The sequence below is a fragment of the Anomaloglossus baeobatrachus genome, chromosome 5 (assembly GCF_048569485.1).
Source record: "Anomaloglossus baeobatrachus isolate aAnoBae1 chromosome 5, aAnoBae1.hap1, whole genome shotgun sequence".
Classification (NCBI taxonomy): Eukaryota; Metazoa; Chordata; class Amphibia; order Anura; family Aromobatidae; genus Anomaloglossus; species Anomaloglossus baeobatrachus.
In genome coordinates, this window is record NC_134357.1 from 504,900,038 (window position 1) to 504,922,407 (window position 22,370).

The 22,370-nt window shown below is 43.5% G+C and overlaps 1 protein-coding gene across 1 annotated transcript in view; it reads right to left on the bottom strand.

The window, feature by feature from the left end:
- LOC142312844 (uncharacterized) overlaps window positions 1–22,370 on the bottom strand; it is a 320,861-nt gene that overhangs the window by 54,070 nt on the left and 244,421 nt on the right.

Here is a 22,370-nt window from a genome sequence, read left to right on the forward strand (position 1 = left end):
AGGGGCCAGGTTGTTGCTGGATGTCACACACAGCAACATCGCTAGCAACGTCACAAAAGTTGTTCGTTACCAGCGATGTTGCTAGCGATGTTGCTTAGTGTGACGGGGCCTTTAGTTTGTTTCACTCTCCTATGTACTTTAATTATGGAAATGAGTTTTATGGGCCCTGGCAAAGGACCTGGCCCAGATTGGCTCCTGTTGGAATTATATATCAGATATCAAAAGTTTTTGATTCCCCACCTTTTAGGAAGTTTTTTTCACAAGTGACTCTGGGTGAATCATTACCCACTTCCTTTTATGAAGCTAATATTATTGTATTGTTAAAAGAAGGAAAGGATCATTTAGACTGTGGATCTTATTGACCTATTTCTTTTGTTAACGTTGATTGTAACATTTTCACCAAGATTTTAGCTATAAGGCTCAATAAAATGAATCTAGATTTAATACATCCTCCCCAGATAGGATATATGCTGGGCAAAAGCTCTTCCATTAATTTTAGAAGGGTACAATATAATTCCTTACAACCTAATAACAACTGGGCACTGGCTTAATTAGACACCATGAAAGCATTTGACTCGGTAGAATGACCATTTCTGGTAGCATGGCTTCTAAAATTTGCATTTGGCCCAAATTTCCATAAATGGATACATATACTATATGTGGCTCTAAAGCCAAGGTAGTAGTAAATATACTTCCATCTGCCTTCCTATTGCTTGAAAGGGGGACTTGTCAGGGCTGTCCCTTCTCCCCTGCTTTATTTGCACTGGCATTGAAGCATTGGCCATTAGAATGCTCTTTACATCACTAATTAAAGATATATCGATAGCTAACTGGATGAATACCATTGGGTAGTCTGTGAATGACATGGTCATTATTATGGATCAGGTTAGGTATCCTTTGCCTCAGGTTATATCTACTATAGAAAAATGTGGGATATTTTCTTGTCTCTCTATAAATTAGAACAAGTCGGCCCTACTGCCCTCTCTTATGTAGGCCCACCACCCAGTTTGATTCCTTATAACCTTTGCCAGTGGTTACACAATTTAAATAGTTAGGGATTCCAGAGAGTAAAAGGGATCTTCCGTCTAACATTTTGCTTCTATTAGATTATGCTAAACAGAAATTAAATCTTTGGGGGAAGCTACCTCTATCTGTGCTGCATCACATAAACCTAATTAAGACAATACTGTTACCAAAATTCAGATATATGTTACAGCATACTGCAGTCAGTGCCTGTTAACAAATCCAACTTCACAACACCTGTGGGTTCAAGATGCTCACCACACATCTAGATAAAACCCTCAAGAAGTGCAGTTTGCAAAATGGAGTCACTTGGGGGGGGGGAGGTGTTCCACTGTTTAGCTACATCAGACACTCTGCAATGCTTTCATGGTATTCGCTATCTATTCCAAATAATTTTGCGTTCCAAACGTCAAATGGCGCTCCTTCTCTTCTGAACCCTGCTGTGTTCCCAAACAAAGGTTTTCTTCCAAATATAGGGTATCAACGTACTCAAAATAACTTGCCCAACAAATTGTATGGTGTATTTTCCCTTGTTAGCCTGGTGAAAAACAAAATTTGGGGCTAAACCAACATTTTTGTGAAGAAAAGGTAAAATGTTCATTTGTTTCCTTCTACATTGCTTTTGAGCAGTTTGAGGGGTGCAGTTTTTAGACTGGTGTCGCTTTTGGGTATTTTATGTCATATAGGCTTCTTAAAGTCATTCCAAATATGATGTGGTCCCTAAAAAAAATGGTTTTGTAAATTGTTAGAAAAATGAGAAATTGCTGATAAATTTTAACCCTTTTAACTTTTTTGCCCCCCCAAATAGGTTTCAGAAATTGTGCTGATGTAAAGTAGACATGTGGGAAATGTTATTTATTAACTATTTTCTGTTATATAACTCTCTGGTTTAAGGGCATAAAAATCACAGTTTGAAAATTGTGACTTTCAAATTTTTTGCCAAATTTTTGATATTTTCATAAATAAACACAAATCATATTGAGCAAAATTTAACACTAATATGAAGTATAATATGTAAGGAAAAACAATACCAGACTCATGTTGAAGCGTTCCAGAGTCAGATTTGAAAAATGGGGCTCGGTCATTAACGTACAAAGTGGCTCGGTCCTTAATGGGTTAATTCTCTTTCAACAACAGATTGGAAAGTGTCCAATGCAGGGACACAAATTCCTCAGTAGTTCAAATATGACAACAACCATTGAGGAAATAAATGTAATTTTTAATACTAGTGTTCAAAAAACAAACAGAATAAAGTGCCCTAGTGGATAAAGTGCAAATCATTTTCAAATGTTCCACTCATGAGTCATGTCTCATCCCTTTAAGGATATATAGGTAGAATTTGTTGGTAGTAGCTATCCTCGGGCCTGGTCCTCCAGGTCAGAATAGTTAACTGGATCAATATAATGAAGCCCTATACAGTGCCTACACGTAGTATCCAACCCCCTGCAGATTTAGCAGGTTTACACATTCGGAATTAACTTGGCATTGTGACATTTGGACTGTAGATCAGCCTGGAAGTGTGAAATGCACTGCAGCAAAAAAGAATGTTATTTCTTTTTTTTTTTTAAATTGTGAAAAGTTTATTCAGAGGGTCATTTATTATTCAACCCCTCAAACCACAAGAATTCTGTATAGTTCCCCTAAAGTATTAAGAAGTATTTCAGGCACAAAGAACAATGAGCTTCACATGTTTGGATTAATTATCTCTTTTTCCAGCCTTTTTTGACTAATTAAGACCCTCCCCAAACTTGTGAACAGCACTCATACTTGGTCAACATGGGAAAGACAAAGGAGCATTCCAAGGCCATCAGAGACAAGATCGTGGAGGGTCACAAGGCTGGCAAGGGGTACAAAACCCTTTCCAAGGAGTTGGGCCTACCTGTCTCCACTGTTGGAAGGAGCTCCGGGAAGATCTCATGGCAGTGGGGACATTGGTTTCAGTCAATACCATAAGTAACGTACTCCACCGCAATGGTCTCCGTTCCAGACGAGCCCGTAAGGTACCTTTACTTTCAAAGCGTCATGTCAAGGCTCGTCTACAGTTTGCTCATGATCACTTGGAGGACTCTGAGACAGACTGGTTCAAGGTTCTCTGGTCTGATGAGACCAAGATCGAGATCTTTGGTGCCAACCACACACGTGACGTTTGGAGACTGAATGGCACTGCATACGACCCCAAGAATACCATCCCTACAGTCAAGCATGGTGGTGGCAGCATCATGCTGTGGGGCTGTTTCTCAGCCAAGGGGCATGGCCATCTGGTCCGCATCCATGGGAAGATGGATAGCACGGCCTACCTGGAGATTTTGGCCAAGAACCTCCGCTCCTCCATCAAGGATCTTAAGATGGGTCGTCATTTCATCTTCCAACAAGACAATGACCCAAAGCACACAGCCAAGAAAACCAAGGCCTGGTTCAAGAGGGAAAAAATCAAGGTGTTGCAGTGGCCTAGTCAGTCTCCTGACCTTAACCCAATTGAAAACTTGTGGAAGGAGCTCAAGATTAAAGTCCACATGAGACACCCAAAGAACCTAGATAACTTGGAGAAGATCTGCATGGAGGAGTGGGCCAAGATAACTCCAGAGACCTGTGCCGGCCTGTTCAGGTCTTATAAAAGACGATTATTAGCTGTAATTGCAAACAAGGGTTATTCCACAAAATATTAAACCTAGGGGTTGAATAATAATTGACCCACACTTTTATGTTGAAAATTTATTAAAATTTAACTGAGCAACATAACTTGTTGGTTTGTAAGATTTATGCATCTGTTAATAAATCCTGCTCTTGTTTGAAGTTTGCAGGCTCTAACTTATTTGCATCTTATCAAGCCTGCTAAATCTGCAGGGGGTTAAAGACTACTTGTAGGCACTGTAAGTTAGATATCATCATGAGCACAATTCATATCCCCTACCTACTAATATATAGTCACCTCCACCGTAGTTCGTGGTCACAACTACACCCAAAATCTACATACATCCTATATTAGGGACAAGGCTATGCTGTTAGAGTATATTCAATATTAACCCAAAACAAACTTTTAGATCGTGACTGGTGCTCTAATATCACAGTGGTGACAATTTAGGTAAAAAAATCACATTGGTGATGTTTACAAAGTAAATGAAACGGTTTCATCCATTGATAGGAGTCGCATGTGATGGGGGTCACTGAATGATAATCAAGGGTCGGTTGTCCTCCAGGTGCTAGGCACTATCCCTAAGGTACACAACAATCTGACCCCTGTGATTTCAAGACTCCTGCTGTCATGCTAGGTACAGGGAAGTACAAGTACCCAGTGAATGGTGAAAGGGAAGGGAAACCCTGTGTCTAGGGAAGGGAAAGATGATGACCCCTGACTAAATTTATCGCTGGTCCCTGGGGTCCCTCACCACCTTAGGTAGGTTCAACCCCTATGCGCTGAGTTGGATACCTGAACCTAGGTAGCCCTAGTGCTGAGCCCTAAATAGAAAACGGGTGGCATGAACTCTTCGTCAACCCCACTAAACACTATAGAAGACATAAGGAGGACACACTGGGGGAAAATCCATGAACTACTTACCACACAGATGACTACTTATCCACAGAAGTTCAGCAAAGTTTCAGCAACAATACTACAGATGATTGCAATCTGCCTGCTTGCAACCTGAGCTTGAATGAACTGAATAATCTCACCAACAAAAGTCCAAGCTAGATGGGAGTAAGGGGTGCTTCACACACAGCGAGCTCGCTGCCGAGATCGCTGCTGAGTCACGCTTTTTGTGACGCAGCAGTGACCTCATTAGCGATCTCGCTGTGTGTGACAATGAGCAGCGATCTGGCCCCTGCTGCGAGATCGCTGCTCGTTACACACAGCCCTGGTTCGTTTTCTTCAAAGCCGCTCTCCCGCTGTGACACACAGATCGCTGTGTGTGACAGCAAGAGAGCGACAAATGAAGCGAGCAGGGAGCAGGAGCCGGCATCTGACAGCTGAGGTAAGCTGTATCCAAGATAAACATCGGGTAACCAAGGTGGTTACCCGATATTTACCTTAGTTACGAGCCTCTGCAGCTCTCACGCTGCCTGTGCTGCCGGCTCCGGCTCTCTGCACATGTAGCTGCTGTACACATCGGGTTAATTAACCCGATGTGTACAGCAGCTAGGAGAGCAAGGAGCCAGCGCTAAGCAGTGTGCGCGGCTCCCTGCTCTCTGAACATGTAGCTGCATTACACATCGGGTTAATTAACCCGATGTGTACTGTAGCTATGGTAGGAGAGCAAGGAGCCAGCGCTCAGTGTGCGCGGCTCCCTGCACACACAGCTGTGCGCTGGTAACTAATGTAAACATCGGGTAACCATACCCGATGTTTACCTTAGTTACCAGTCTCCGCAGCTTCCAGACGGCAGCTCCGTGCAAGCGCAGCGTCGCTTGCACGTCGCTGCTGGCTGGGGGCTGTTCACTGGTCGCTGGTGAGATCTGCCTGTTTGACAGCTCACCAGCGACCATGTGGCGATGCAGCAGCGATCCTGACCAGGTCAGATCGCTGGTCGGATCGCTGCTGCATCGCTAAGTGTGAAGGTACCCTAAGTATTTAAACGCAAGGGGAATACTGATAATCAGCAGCTGGACAGAATGAGAGCTCTGCTGGGTCCTAAAGGGGAAGAGATGAAAACCCAGCAGAAAAGCTACCTAATACAATGAATACTAACAGCAGGAAGAATAGAAAGTCAATGAGCATTTTGTGTAGCCAACTGCTGTGACCTTCTATTGCCAGAAACCACATGCATGTCTGTCACCTGTGACACACCCGTAACAACCATCCTAGTAAGGGTAATCCACAGCTGACCCTATAAAAACTGTGGCCATAGACATCCCTAACACACTCCCAACGTCTTTCCTCTGCCAGGATTCATCAGCGGAATTTGCTTAGTTAACACAGATTTCATTTAGTTTTTAAGCATGGGCGAGTTCATTCACGGGGAGAGTTTAATTAATTTACTTATTATACTATAGATCAGAGAAAACCTATAAATGACATGAGTTTAAAGTCACAATAAAAATAATCCTTATTAGAACAAAAAAAAAAGATAAAAATAGTTAAAATAGATGGTGATATACACAATCACTCCACAGGAAAGTTGCTCACCACAAGTTATACAGAAATACTGTACACGTAGTATGAAAAAGAAAAAAAGCAGATACATGTGGGGAGATACTATATCTCTCAATTAGCAAGATAAAAAATAAATGCAAATACAATAATTGATAAATGTGTCCGACATATAAAAAGAAATGCAATATACAATGTTAGCCACTAGAGATCTCTGCAGTAGATAAAATCCAGCTGTTAAAAAATATTTAATGTGCAATAATTGCCAGGGTCTGCCCTTAGGACAAAGCTTGTGTGAAACGCACGTCAGGATGACTGTTAACCCCTCCAGGTTTTTTGTTCCCTGCACTTTTGCAGCCAGAGAACAGGTCTTTATTTTTCTTAGCTGCTGTGTGTACCTTTTCCACTTTGTCTGCAGTATCTGTTTATCTACCTCCTTGCCTTTTGTATAATCTGGGTTATTAGCAATAGGAAAAGATACAAATTTTGATTCTGAAATTTTGTATGCACTTTATCACTTGATGTCTATTTATTGATCTTTGTATAATTAGGGTTATGTACATTATAAATGATTAAAAATCTACTTCTTTTCATCAGTTCACTTTGTGCAATCTGATACGGGCTATGTGCAATTATTGCACATAAATATATTTTTAAAGCTGGGTTATATCTACTGCAGTGACCTCTAGTGGCTAACACTGTGTATTGCATTTCTTTTTGTAATATACAGTATATACTATATGTGGGACGTACTGTATTTGTTCAAATCAAAGTTATTATAGACAAAATATCAAGGGACAATTATCCAAGAATTAATCATTGCAACCATACCATAAGAGAAAAAATTCGCATATAATATTTGTAGTTGGTACAAGAGTTCTTGTGTCCGATGCACATAATATTAAAACACACTTGTTTTAATAAAAAAAGAGAGAGGAATGAGAAAGCGAAAGAACGAGGAATAATGTAGAATGCTTAGAAGGTAAGAATGCATGAAAAATAAAAAGAAGAAAATAAGAGAAGCCAAGGGAAATAGAATAGGTCCTGCATAGGGTGCCCGACCCCCGACAAGCCCCCGCCCCCACCCCGATCCAGCCCAGTTATCCCGTGATCCAGAGTCCCAATTCTGAGGAGTCCCTAAATAGAACCCAGGGAGTCCACACATCAAGAACTTTCTCCAAAGTCTCTGTTGCCTGACCTATTAGTTCTTCCATCCTGAAAATCTCATTGAGTTCTGCAACAGGATCTAGAAAGGGTCTTCGCCTGTTTCCATAATCTGGGGATCAGTCTCCGTGCAGCTGCCAAGAAGTGCCTGAGGATGTTCTTCTTGTATTTAGCAATGGAGAAATCACTCAGGGACAAAAGGCAAGCTCAAGGGAAGGCCGGATTCCCAGCTCAGAAACCTTGTTGAAGAAGTTGAACACATCGTCCCAAAATTTCCTTATAGGCTGGCATTGCCACCAGGTGTGTATGTAAGAGCCCCTCTTGCGCGAACATCTCCAACAGGTATTGGGAGCTCCGGGAAACATGGCTCTAATAGTAGTCGGACACCTATACCATCGTACCAAAATTTTGTAACTTTTCTCCTGGGTCAGAGCACATGTTGAGGAGAGTTTTGTAAATAATTGAATCCTGGCATGGTCCTTCCCAGATATAGGTCTCCCCAGGTCCTCCTCCCACTTGGAGAAGAAATGAAGCGGAGCCCCATCCGCCGTTACACTTTCAAGGAATAAGCTGTACAACAGTGAGCCGAATGGGCAGGGGACACATCCCCTATTGAAAAGCTGTTCGAATATCGTGGGGGACCTAAAGATGTTATTACGAGGGAGTAGGAATTTGATATAACTCTTTACCTGTTCATATGACAACCAGGACCCTGACGGAATATCAGACTCTGGAAAAAAGTATGAAAGGGGTCTAATCTCCAATGTGTCAATATAATCATTGACTACAGGATCGTCCTGTTTTTTCTTGTGTAGTATGATGTGGCTGTGTAGTCCCACTGGAAACCTTGGGCTCCCGCATAAAGGTGTGAGTATGCCTGAGATTGTAGTAAGGTGGAGTTTCTCATGGTTCTGCCTTACCCATTGGGATAGATTCAGAACCTAATACGATGACATCAGAGGGGAGGCCTGGAGGGTATCTGGGATCTAAATCGCCGTTAAAGGTCCATGTTCTGTCTTGGTATACTCAAGGTCTACCCAGCGCTTACTACCCTTATGGTGGAACAGGTCCAGGATACATGTTCCCAATGAAGCAAAATTATATAGCCGAAAGTCAGGTAAACCTACACCACCACCCCTCCTACTTCTGCGTAGTGTCTGATAGGAAATGCGAGTTTTTTTGTTGGCCCAGATAAATCTACTGACTAAAGCCTTAAGGTACCGTCACACTAAACAACTTACCAGCGATCCCAACAACGATACAACCTGATAGGGATCGCTGGTAAGTTGCTAGGAGGTTGCTGGTGAGAGGTCACACAGTCAGATGCTCCAGCGATCCCATCAGCAACCTGACCTGGCAGGGATCGCTGGAGCATCGCTACACGGGTTGCTGGTGAGCTGTCACCAGCAACCAGTGACCAGCCCCCAGCCAGCAGCGACGCACTGAAGCGATGCTGCGCTTGGTAACTAAGGTAAATATCGGGTAACCAACCCGATATTTACCTTGGTTACCAGCGCACGCAGCTACGCGTGCAGAGAGCAGGGAGCAGCGCACACTGCTTAGCGCTGGCTCCCTGCTCTCCTAGCTACAGTACACATCGGGTTAATTACCCGATGTGTGCTGCAGCTACATGTGCACAGAGCAAGAGCCGCGCACACTGCTTAGCGCTGGCTCCCTGCTCTCCTAGCTACAGTACACATCGGGTTAATTACCCGATGTGTGCTGTAGCTACACGTGCAGAGAGCAGGAAGCAGCGCACACTGCTTAGCGCTGGCTCCCTGCTCTCCTAAACCAAAAAAGACTAATTTACCTAAAAAAACATTTTATTCACATATATGCCACAAACAAGGTACACATATTAAAAATAGTGATGAGAAGAAAGGTGGGAATCAATATCCACTAATCCTCACCCTTCCTGTCATACAGGGGTCGGCATCCTAAAGTTTGCTGACGCCCCCGTTCCTCGTCGGCTTGAGTCCTATAATAGCCCTCCACTCACACTAGGAGAATACCGTGTGTCCTAAATTAGAAGTGGGTAAGGTGAAACACCCAAAGTCAGACCCACAGAGACAGTGTGTGACATTAGTTAATAAAGACATTAAATTTCTGTCAGTAGATGTCATAGGATATCTATGGGGGAGGTTCTGACTCAGTCGACTGTCAATCAAGAGAAAATAATAGTCATAAAAAACTGTTGCTGCATTTGTCCAGGATGCACCCTACGCGTTTCGCCCTCTTATCAAGTCAATAGGGCTCATCAGGGGTATGGCAGCATAGATCCTTGACATTTATGTCACAGCTACAACCAGTAATAATGGATAGATACCAAGGAATTTATACTGTTAACAATTCCTCTTCCAGGGATTAGACCAGGACAATGCATCTGATGAAGAAGATCAGGGGTATATATATATCTCTCAACACGTCTGAGGACTATCCCAAGGTCCAAGCACAACCATATGTGCGACTGAAGGTCTGGTATGAGTAAAGATAAATGTCAGCACATCTGAGGACTCATCCCGTAGTGCAGGCTCATTCACATGTGTGACAGTAAATCCGTCCACAGGAAATAGTACCCCCTCAAGTAAATCCTGATCCTGGAAGGCCAGTTGATTAAGAAGCACAACACCTCTGATCGGTCAGTATCACCTGGGTAGCGGTGTGTATCCAGTGCGGGTGTCTGCTTTAAGTACCCAGGGGGTACTATTTCCTGTGGACGGATTTACTGTCACACATGTGAATGAGCCTGCACTACGGGATGAGTCCTCAGATGTGCTGACATTTATTTTTACTCATACCAGACCTTCAGTCGCACATATGGTTGTGCTTGGACCTTGGGATAGTCCTCAGACGTGTTGAGAGATATATATATACCCCTGATCTTCTTCATCAGATGCATTGTCCTGGTCTAATCCCTGGAGGAGGAATTGTTAACAGTATAAATTCCTTGGTATCTATCCATTATTACTGGTTGTAGCTGTGACATAAATGTCAAGGATCTATGCTGCCATACCCCTGATGAGCCCTATTGACTTGATAAGAGGGCGAAACGCGTAGGGTGCATCCTGGACAAATGCAGCAACAGTTTTTTATGACTATTATTATCTCTTGATTGACAGTCGACTGAGTCAGAACCTCCCCCATAGATATCCTATGACATCTACTGACAGAAATTTAATGTCTTTATTAACTAATGTCACACACTGACTCTGTGGGTCTGACTTTGGGTGTTTCACCTTACCCACTTCTAATTTAGGACACACGGTATTCTCCTAGTGTGAGTGGAGGGCTATTATAGGACTCAAGCCGACGAGGAACGGGGGCGTCAGCAAACTTTAGGACGCCGACCCCTGTATGACAGGAAGGGTGAGGATTAGTGGATATTGATTCCCACCTTTCTTCTCATCACTATTTTTAATATGTGTACCTTGTTTGTGGCATATATGTGAATATAATGGTTTTTTAGGTAAATTAGTCTTTTTTGGTTTATGAATTAATATACTTACCTTGATATCTAATTCGGTTTATGGTTAAATCTCCCTGCTCTCCTAGTTACAGCACACATGGGGTTAATTACCCGATGTGTACTCTGCTACACGTGCAAGGAGCAGGAGCCGGCACTGACAGTGAGAGCGGCGGAGGCTGGTAACGAAGGTAAATATCGGGTAACCAAGGACAGGCCTTCTTGGTTACCCGATGTTTACCGTGGTTACCAGTGTCCGCAGAAGCCGGCTCCTGCTGCCTGCACATTTAAGTCCCCTTTGCACACTGAGACTTTCTAGCGATCATGCTGCACAGCGGGAAACAAAGGACCAAAGAATGGTCCTGAACGATTTGTAGCGATCAGCAACTTCACAGCAGGGGCCAGGTCGCTGATGTGTTTCACACACTGAATGTCGCTGGGGAGGTCGCTGTAACGTCATAAAACCGGTGACGTTACAGCGATGTCGTTTGCGATGTTGCAGTGTGTAAAGCCACCTTTAAAGCTAGAGAAGAAGGAGGCCGTAAGGCATATAGGAATGGCCTGGAAGAAATATAAGAGGCGTGGTAAAAGATTCATCCTAACAGTGTTCATTCTTCCAAGCCATGAAAGATTCAGTTTGTTCCATTTAGTTATGTCTTGTTCAATAGACTGCAAGGCTCTGTACAGATTCATATGTGGGACATATTGATCAATCATTGAATTTGCATTAGTTTTTTTGTCTTACTAATTGAGAGATATAGTATCTCCCCACACTTATCTGCTTTATCCTTTTCATACCACATGTATTTCTGCGTCTCTTGTGCTTTGTATACAGCACAGTCCAAAAGTTTGGACACCCCTTCTCATTCAAAGAGTTTTCTTTATTTTCATGACTCTGAAAATTGAAGATTTACATTGAAGGCATCAAAACTATGAATTATCACATGTGGAGTGAAATGCTTAACAAAAAAAAGTGTGAAACAATTGAAAATATGTCTTATATTCTAGGTTCTTCAAAGTAGCTACCTTTTGCTTTGATTACTGCTTTGCACACTCTTGGCATTCTCTTGATGAGCTTCAAGAGGTAGTCACCGGAAATGGTCTTCCAACAGTCTTGAAGGAGTTCCCAGAGATGCTTAGCACTTGTTGGCGCTTTTGCCTTCACTCTGCGGTCCAGCTCACACAAAACCAGCTCGATTGGGTTCAGGTCTGATGACTGTGGAGGCCAGGTCATCTGGCGTAGCACCCCATCACTCTCCTCCTTAGTCAAATAGCCCTTACACAGCCTGGAGGTATGTTTGGGGTCATTGTCCTGTTGAAAAATAAATGATGGTCCAACTAAACACAAACCGGATGGAATAGCACGCCGCTGCAAGATGCTGTGATAGCCATGCTGGTTCTGTATGCCTTCAATTTTGAATAAATCCCCAACAGTGTCACCTGCAAAGCACCCCCACACCATCACACCTCCTCCTCCTCCATGCTTCTCAGTGGGAACCAGGCATGTAGAGTTCATCCGTTCACTTTCCTGCGTCTCACAAAGACACGGTGGTTGGATCCAAAGATCTCAAATTTGGACTCATCAGACCAAAGCACAGATTTCCACTAGTCTAATGTCCATTCCGTGCGTTCTTTAGCGCAAACAAGTCTCTTCTGCTTGTTGCCTGTCCTTAGCAGTGGTTTCATAGCAGCTATTTTACCATGAATGCCTGCTGCACAAAGTCTCCTCTTAACAGTTATTCTAGAGATGTGTCTGCTGCTAGAACTCTATGTGGCATTGACCTGGTCTCTAATCTGAGCTGCTGTTAACCTGCAATTTCTGAGGTTGGTGACTCGGATAAACTTATCATCCGCAGCAGAGGTGACTCCTGGTCTTTTCCTGGGGCGGTCCTCATGTGAGCCAGTTTCTTTGTAGCGTTTGGTGGTTTTTGCCACTGCACTTGGGGACACTTTCAAAGTTTTCCCAATTTTTGGGACGGACCTTCATTTCTTAAAGTAATGATGGCCACTCGTTTTTCTTTACTTAGAATTTGAATTATGGCAAGAAAAAAGCAGCTAACAGTCTATTCAGTAGGACTATCAGCTGTGTATCCACCAGACTTCTGCACAACACAACGGATGGTCCCAATCCCATTTATAAGGCAAGTAATCCCACTTATTAAACCTGACAGGGCACACCTGTGAAATGAAAACCATTTCCGGTGACTACCTCTTGAAGCTCATCGAGAGAATGCCAAGAGTGTGCAAAGCAGTAATCAAAGCAAAAGGTGCCTACTTTGAAGAACCTAGAATATGACATATTTTCAGTTGTTTCAAACTTTTTGTTATAGTTTTGATGCCTTCAATGTGAATCTACAATTATCAGAGTCATGAAAATAAAGAAAACTCTTTGAATGAGGAGGTGTGTACAAACTTTTGGTCTGTACTGTACGTGGGCAATTTTCCTTTGGAGGGATTAATTTCATTGTGTATATCCCCTTCTATTTTATCTATGTTTTTATAATTTTTTTGTGTTCTAATAAAGATTATTTTCATCTTGGCTTAAAACTCATGTCATTTAGAGGTTTTCTTGATTCTTACGAGCTAGCTTTACAGATAAGGCCATTTATCATTTTTGAAGATCAAAGAAGTGTGACATACAAGTGATCAGCAACTATCCTGATCACATACGGCGTCATCACTCCATGACCAATGTCCCATGTAGTTTAGTAGAAAGGCATTGGAGAACTCCTGTCATGGGGTGGCGTGGGATAACAAGGGTCTGGGGCTCCTAAACTGGTCCTCAGGCTAGGGGGCCTTAGCTGTCCCTGATCCCAGAGATACTGTACGTCTGATGGTGACGATGTCTGGGCCACCTTCCTACACTGGCTCCTGACTATCCCTGATTTAGTTCCCCCTCCCTACGCCAGGGAGAGGGCCGGGACAATAGCATATAAACACTAACCGTGACAGACAAACAGGGGAAACCAAAAATCTATCACAAGCATGCTCACACAGAGTAATCAGACAACAAGAGATAAGGAGGAAAACTAAAGCACCCATCACATTTGACGACTTCCAGTGATCCCCAAAACGATGCGACCTGATTAGGATCACTGGTAAAGGTACCGTCACACGCAGTAGCGATCCTGTTAGCGATCTCGTTATGTGTAACATCTACGATGTCTAGCGATCAGGCCCCTGCTGTGAGATTGCTAGTCGTTGCAGAATGGTCCAGGCTATTTTCTTCAAAGGCGATGTCCTGCTGGGCAGGACACATGGCTGTGTTTGGCACTGTGTGACAGGGTCACAGTGACAGCAGAGATCGTTATATAGGTTCCTACTGCGACCTGTATCGTTCCTGCATCGTTGGTAAGGTCTGACTGTGTGACATCTCACCAGCGACCTCCCAGCGACTTACCAGCGATCCCTATCAGTTTGCATCATTTTCGGGATCGCTGGTAAGTCGTTGTGTGTGACTGGGCCTTAAGTCGCTACGTGGTCGCTGGTGACATGTCAAACAGTCAGATCGTCCCAACGACGCAGCAACGATACAGTCACTGTAGCGACCTGTATAACGATCTCAGAGGTCGTTGCACGCCTACGTGGCTGTACGTTTCTGAGCTCTGAGTCGTTAATGAGGTCGTTGTTAAGGCGTCAAACACACCAATGCATCCTGTCCAGCAGGACCTCGATGATCAAAAAATGGTCCAGGCCATTCCGACAAGACCAGCGATCTCACAGCAGGGGCCTGGTCGCTGCTATGTGTCAAACGTAGCGAGATCGCTAGCGAGGTCGCTGTTGCGTCACAGAATCTGTGACTCAGCAACGATCTCGCTAGCGATCTCGCTCTGTGTGAAGGTACCTTAAAGCAGGGAGGAAATAACCAGACAACAGTATTTAATCCACAGCACACCACCCAACACAAAGTAAATCAACAGACAGGAAAACAACAGCACACGGATCGGTGTAGCAGAAAGCTATAGTCGGCATAAGAAGACAAATTCCTCCATCTTACAAAGGCGGGGAATACCTCTGATAGGTCTTCCGCAACATGTGATCCAAAAGATAACCAGCAGGCTAGCAGAAATGAATTCTTGCTAGTCCGATGACTAATGAGCACACAGCTGGTCGATGCCAGAGTCTGTTTGTGCAACTCAGAAGCACCAGAGAAAGTATAGTGAGGAGTGTCAGAGTCTGTGGTCTGGACATCGTCTGATGCTGCCATGACACTCGGCAAGTTTAGAGCAAAATACCTGTTTGAAAAGTTAGCAAAAATGGTAAGCAAAAACATAGGTTTAATTAGACAGGACAGTTTATTGAAAGTAAACATAAAGTTGCTTGTCAAGGAGCTCATTAAATCCAACAGTAGTAATACTTTTCTTGAGCAAAAAACAAACCAGTATTTTTTTTTATATAACACAATCTACATGGTACAATTTTCACACACCAGTAAGATATCATGAAGAGGCTGAATTTTTACAAGTCAAAACTACCAAGTCTTTGTCTTGCAGTGTTTGTTCATTTCAGCAGAACTCAGCTTTCCAGCTTCTCTAGACACTCGGATTTTCTCTTTATTGCTCACAGGCATATTCCTCATTTACCATCTGTAGAGTTCCACATGGAGCCTTATGTCTACAAGTCCAAAATCTGGAGAGACCATCGTAATCAAACTCTACAGTTACTTCTAAAACCAAAACCCTAGAATCCACTTAAATAATAGTCTTAAACAGTTGTTCATTGCCCAAATCCTTCTTGGAATTTTATAAGTGAGAACATGCAACCTCAGTGGCACATACCTACCATCCAGCAATATCAGTACTGGTTGCTTACACATTCCCCCATCGTACACAAGACCAGGGGACTGGGAGTTTGTCTCTGCCAAACAATGAATCCAAGATAAGGCATTAACAGTTACATATACCGTATTTTTCGGACTATAAGACGCACTGGACCATAAGACGCACCCTGGTTTTAGAGGAGAAAAATAGGAAAATAAAATTGTAAGCAAAAAATTTGGTCATGACACACTTATGAGACGAGGATCTGCTGCTGACACTGTTATGGGGGTAATGTCCCCAAATTCTCTACTACGGTACCCCATCCTGGTAATGATCCTCCTGCCTTGCATATTATTCCCATTCTTGTGTATATATCTCCCTCATCCTGGTCCTGGTATAGCCCTCATCCTGCTATATACCGTCATCCTGGTATAGCCCCCATCCTGCTACATAGTGCCATCCTGGTATATGCCCTTATCCTGCTATATACCGCCATCCTGCTATATACCGCCATCCTGCTATATACCGCCATCCTGCTATATGCTCCCATCCTGCTATATGCCCCCATCCTGCTATAAACCGCCATCCTGCTATAAACCCCCATCCTGGTATATGCCCTCATCCTGCTATATACCCCCATCCTGCTATATACCCCCATCCTGGTATATGCCCTCATCCTGGTATAGCCCTCATCCTGGTATATACCCCCATCCTGCTATATACCCCCATCCTGCTATATACCCCTATCCATCCTGATAAATACCCCCATCCACCCTGATAAATAGCCCCATCCTGCTATATACCCCCATCCTGGTATACAGCCTGCATCCTGTGGCAGAGAAAAAAATAAACGTTTATACTCACCTTTCCTCGCTCCCTGCAGCATCGCTCGTCTTCCTGTCTGTGCCGGCAGCAGCGCCGCTGACCTGTGTGGAGCTGTCCCCATTCCCCTGCAGTATCGCTCGTCCTCCTGTCTGCCTGTCAGCTGACTTGTGTGGAGACTAGCTGTGTGAACAGGGATGACGTCATCGCTGTGCTCACCGCTCACTACACAAATCAACGGCCAGCAGACAGGAGGAGTTCACGCTGCTGCAGACAACGGTGACGGGTGAGTATACTTATTCACTGCGCCCCGCGGGGGGCAGTGAATACAGCCGCACATGACCACTCCAAGCTGTAGTTGCCAGGGGTGATCATGCGGGCCGGCTGTTAATTATGCGCGCACCCCCCGCCCATCATCCCGCCCACCTGTCAGCGCCGGCTTCAGCGCTGAGGGATGATGGGCAGGAGGATTCGCGTGCATATGAAATGAGCGGGCCCACGTGGTCACGGCAGGCGCTGCACAGCCTGCTCGTGCCGCCGATGACCCGCTCCACCACAGCACCCTCATTCCCCGCAGCCACATTCAGAGTATAAGACGCACCCCCCACTTTCCCCCAACATTTGGGGGAAAAAAGTGCGTCTTATAGTCCGAAAAATACGGTACCTTTCCTGACCTGTGTTCCACGACAAAGTTACAATTCTGCAGTGCCAGGAACCACCATGCTGTCCCACGTCATTAAAATACATTCATAAGCAAAAGGGTAACAATGTTTTGAACTTTTGACTTTCAGGCTCCATATCTCACCATTCACTATAGCTGTGAGCATGAGACTTTCTTCATTTTATAGACAATCATCTTGGCTATCTCATACATTAATTTGACTTACAACTATTTACTATATAATTAGTTATGCAGATTCTTATTACGTTATTATGGTTTTGTTCCTGGTGAAATCTTTTTCTTCCTGTATACTAGAAATTACAACCTGGTCTCACATTTCCTAATAGCTCAGTGTTGTATTAGATTGATTCCCAAGCGAAAGGTCATTGATTCAAATTGAAAAGCAGCCAAGAAGATTTCTCAAGAAAATAGATTATTATCCAGCTTATCGATAGCGGTCTCTCGGCCAAGAAAATTGCCAAACTGCATCATGTGAGTGCCATGGCAGTTGGAAGAATACGAAATGAAGTCTGTCTATCCTTTCAAAAGGCAAGAGGTGGACGTCCAGGGAAAATATGTGAGTCACCAAATTGGCTGATTGCAACATCTATCAGTTCTGGCACGACAAACACGGCAGTGGAGGCGGCTCGTATGCTTTGTAATAGTGAGATCACAGACATCCATGCAATTACTGTGTGACATACATTACACAAGTCTGGAATAGTGGCCCGAAAAAAGGTGATGATATGAGGTTGTTTCACAGCCAATGGCATTGGATACTTGACTATGATCGATGGTGGTTGCAATGCTGAACTATATGTGAGTATCCTACAAGACAAGTTACCTTGTACACTCGAGTACTAAGGGCATGAAAAAGACGACAGTGTTCCAGTACAACAATGACCTGGAGCATAAGTCAAAATTGGAAAAGGAATGGTTCAATGACAATGAAGTAGAGGTGCTGGTTTGGTCACCACAGTCCCCAGATCTCAACCTAAATGAACAGCTTTGGGAAGAGCTGAAGAAAAGCTGTATACATACCCAAGTGGGTTGACCAGTATGCACTAAGAATGGGAACGAGTAGAAGAGACCAGGAATCAGATTTCGGTCAAGACATGCTTGAATCTGATCTAGAGCATGTCCAGAAGGATTAAGGCAATGTTGAAAGCCAAAAGATGGATTTACAAAATACTAACAAAATAATACAAATTTCTATATAGGTTTTTATGAGCAAAACAGTAACAATGCAGTGACATGACAAGAATCTGCATAACTAATCATATGCTAAATAGTTGCAAGTCAAATTTATGTATGAGATAGCCAACATGATTGTCTATAAAATGAAGGTCATCTTACGCTCAAAGCTGTGGTGAATGGTGAGATATGGAGCCTGAAAGTCAAAAGTTCAAAACATTGTCAATGTATCTCTTTTGCGCTGCAAAATATTCTCTGCATTCCTGTTTTTGTGATTTGGACAGAGCTTTCTCTGTTAGTAACTTTCCCAATATGGGAGTCGGATTTAAGGAATAGCATTGCGGTGGCTTCCAAGAACTTGTTCTCTGCTCAGGGCTTCATTAAATGTATGCGGTACAATTGTGTTGGTATTACGGTATTTTTATACACTGATGTAGTTTATCTTACTTCACTGACCTTGTCACTTTGCCAATAATTTTCTTGCAATTGTAGGCATCAGTACGATCAGCAGTGTTGAATTGTTTAATTTGGGCAGATCTCTTGTAAATTCAGCTCTATATTTTTGCGCCTTTTCCATGTGTTCCTTCACAATAGTCATAACATTAGCTATTCGGTCTTTCATTTGTGCAACATATTGAATTACACTTGTATGGAATTTACTTTCACCCTCCCACATCTCAATAGCAACATTCATCCAATGACTGGGTGGTCTCCCATATGGTAATTCATATGGGAAAACCCAACTGAGGACTAAGGGAATTAAACACAAGTATTTCAACAGGCAATCCCAATCTCAACCATCCTGCTCTTCCATTTTTCTAAACATCCTCTTTAAGGTTCCATTAAACCTCTCTACAAGGCCAATTGTTTGGGAATGCTAGACAGAGGTGCTCAGCTATTTCATTTTAATGCAGAATATCTTGGTGACTGTGGCACTGAGGGAGACCTAGTCCCTGGGCCCCCCTCGCATCCTGTATGCAGATACAGTTGAAGAAAATGAGGGAACCGCGGAGCCGTCAGCTACATGTCCCACCGTTCATCCTGTGCGCCTTAGCTTTGACTTAGCTCAACAGTCACAATGACATCACAATATCACTCATGCTGTGGAGAACTTCAGACCACATAGTGCAGAATCCAGATCAGCAGGGAACTAGGTGAGTAGTTTTTTTTTACTCAATAAGTATTGTATCGGGATATACTGAGAGGGGATATATTGTGTGGGTGTATCATGTGGGACCATCATGTGTGTTGAGAGATGTGGGGGTCATCAAAATGTAGGGAGTTTTGGGGTCATCAACTATATGTGGGGGGACCTTGAGGGCCATTATGCCGTATCGGAGGTCATCATACTTTGTATGGAGCCATCATATTGTTTGTGGGCTGTGGAGGACATCATACTGCGAGATAGTCATCATACTGTGTGAGATGGCTGTGTGGGGGTCATCATGCTGTGTAGGATGGCTATGTGAGGGACAACATTCTGCTTGAGGCCATCCTACAGTGTGAATGGCTCTTTTGTGGCCATCTTACAGTGTGGACAGCTGTGGGTGCCATAATACTGCATGGAGAACTGTGGGGATCATCATACTTAGTGTGTGGGGAATGTAATGGACACCATATTGTGTGTGGAGGCTATCATACTGAGTATGGTGGGGTCTATCATTGTGTGGGGGCTATATTGTTTTGGTATCACTGAGGGCCATATAATGGGTGTGGGAACTGTGAAGACATCATTCTGTATGGTGAGCTCTAAGGGGACATGATACTTTGAGGTGGGTACTATGGGGTCATCATGCATGTGGATGTTACTGTGGATGAGTTCTCTGTGGGGGTATCATAGTGTGTTTGAGGCATTTGTATATGCATCACATTTGTTAGATACTATGAAAGGCATATTGTAGCGTGTGAGAGGACTAAGTGGCTTCAACAGTGGAAAACTTAATTTGTAAGTCAGGTAATACATGTCTCTTTCCCGGTCTTTAAAAGTTAAAAGATATGACCTTCTGTGACTTTGCTTAAGAGCAACTTGAGAATGAGGGACCCAAATAGGATATATGCTATTGTGCCCCATAGGGTTTTTTTTACACGCCAATGCATTTCAAGGCCCACCAAAAGCATAACGATCACTTTGAAAGAGGGTGCAACTGTTACCTAGCCCATGGCGGAGGTGGGCCTGCTGATCTCTACATGATCAGCTGGATCTGGATCCTTGGACACACATTGAGTTGAAATGTATTATGGAGCTGAGAGTTCCTTACTCCCGGGACCACTATTCCTAGACAAGCCACCGATCCGCAGCTGATGTTGGCGTGCTTGTTGCACTTGGTTAAGGTTGTCACGCACTGTCCACCTACGCTGACTATGGAGAATGAAGAGCATGCTGCTCGTCAAGGGAGTGGGAACAAGTGAGAAGAATCTTTCTTTGTTGTTTTTTGTTTTGTTTTTTTTTTTAAGTGTCTATGTGAAGAGAGTGGACATTATTACAGTATAGGAGCCAGGACAGGAGAACATTATCACAGCACAGGGGTTAGAATGGAGAACATTATTAACGTATGGTGGCATTTAGGGGACATAATTACTGTAGTGGGCTAATAGGGGGCCTTATTACTATATAGGGCCAATTGAGGTACAAAAATGGGGACAGCATTACTCCACAATGGGAGATATTACTAATATTCTCCATTGTGGCCCATACTTTTATTTATTGAGACACAATTTGGGGCATTCCAACTATATTAAGGCATAAAAGATGAATGCTTTTACTGTATAGGGTAGAAAATGTGTACATTATTACTATAAGGGTGTGACTAGGGAGAGGGCATTACTGTTGTATTTGAGTACAAAGACAGACACTACTTTCTGTGGACTCAATGGGAAATTGTCACAGAAGTGGTCCTATGCACTAATATTGTGTGTGGGCCACAGCAGAGGATTTTTCTACTGTGAAAAGGTCACATAACTACTTTAAATGTATTTTATTTTGGTGGATACTGTTACTGTGCAGGGTGGTATTATGGCACTTTTCTTCTTTATTTGGCGCTCTGTAGAATTGTGGGAAAAAGTAGGGAGGGTTCTCTATAAGCGATCAACCACAGATTTCTGCGTGTTACTTTCTGCAGAGATGAGTCTTAGCTACAAAAAGTCATAGTAGTCCGCACAGGATGAAGAAGAAAGGTGCAAATTAATTATTTTAATTGGAGGGGTCAACAGAGAGTCAATGGATTTACCTGAACTTTATATACTTATACTATCTACAGAGCTCCTGAATGTAACTGTCTCAGGTGGTAATATTAGTTTTAGCACCATGGCTTTTGGTAATGATCATTATGATAGTACTATTTGATTGGTGGTAAAATGTGGTCTGGCCATTGTATAGCTGTTTTTATCCCTGTTATTTGGCTTGCTTTTGGTAAATTCAATTTGGTATAATAGACTTTGTTCGGTAACAAATATTTTGGTGGCGGGGTGCTAGCGGGGGCGGGGGCACAGGACTTTGTGGTTTCCCTTTAAAGGTCTCAATGATCACATCTGTGTCTAGCAATGGTTTGTTCTTTTTAGAAGAACTTCGCTCTCTAGCTTGTGTACGCACACACCTTTTTCCTTCTCACACAAGCAACCTGCCCTTTTATTCCCCTCTTTGACCACACCTGGACCTTCAGCTCAGCAGGTCATAGAACCAGAGTATTGTGCCAGAACATCAATCCCACACAGACTTCATTATCACTCTTAGATCCAGGAGAATAGAACCCACCTAAATAATAGAAAGGGCCGCTTTACACACTACGACATCGCTAAAGCGATGTCGTTGGGGTCATGGAATTTGTGACGCACATCCGGCCGCGTTAGCGATGTCGTTGCGTGTGACACATATGAGCGATTTTGAATCGTTGCAAAAACGTTCAAAAACGCTAATCGGTGACATGGGGGTCCATTCCCAATTATCATTGCAGCTGCAGGTACGATGTTGTTCGTCGTTCCTGCGGCAGCACACATCGCTATGTGTGACACTGCGGGAACGACAAACATCTCCTTACCTGCGTCCACCGGCAATGAGGAAGGAAGGAGGTGAGCGGGATGTTACGTCCCACTCATCTCCGCCCCTCCGCTTCTATTGGCCGGCCGCTAGTGACGTCGCGGTGACGTCGAATGCACCTCCCCTTTGAGGGAGGGATTGTTCGGCAGTCAGAGTGACGTCGCTGA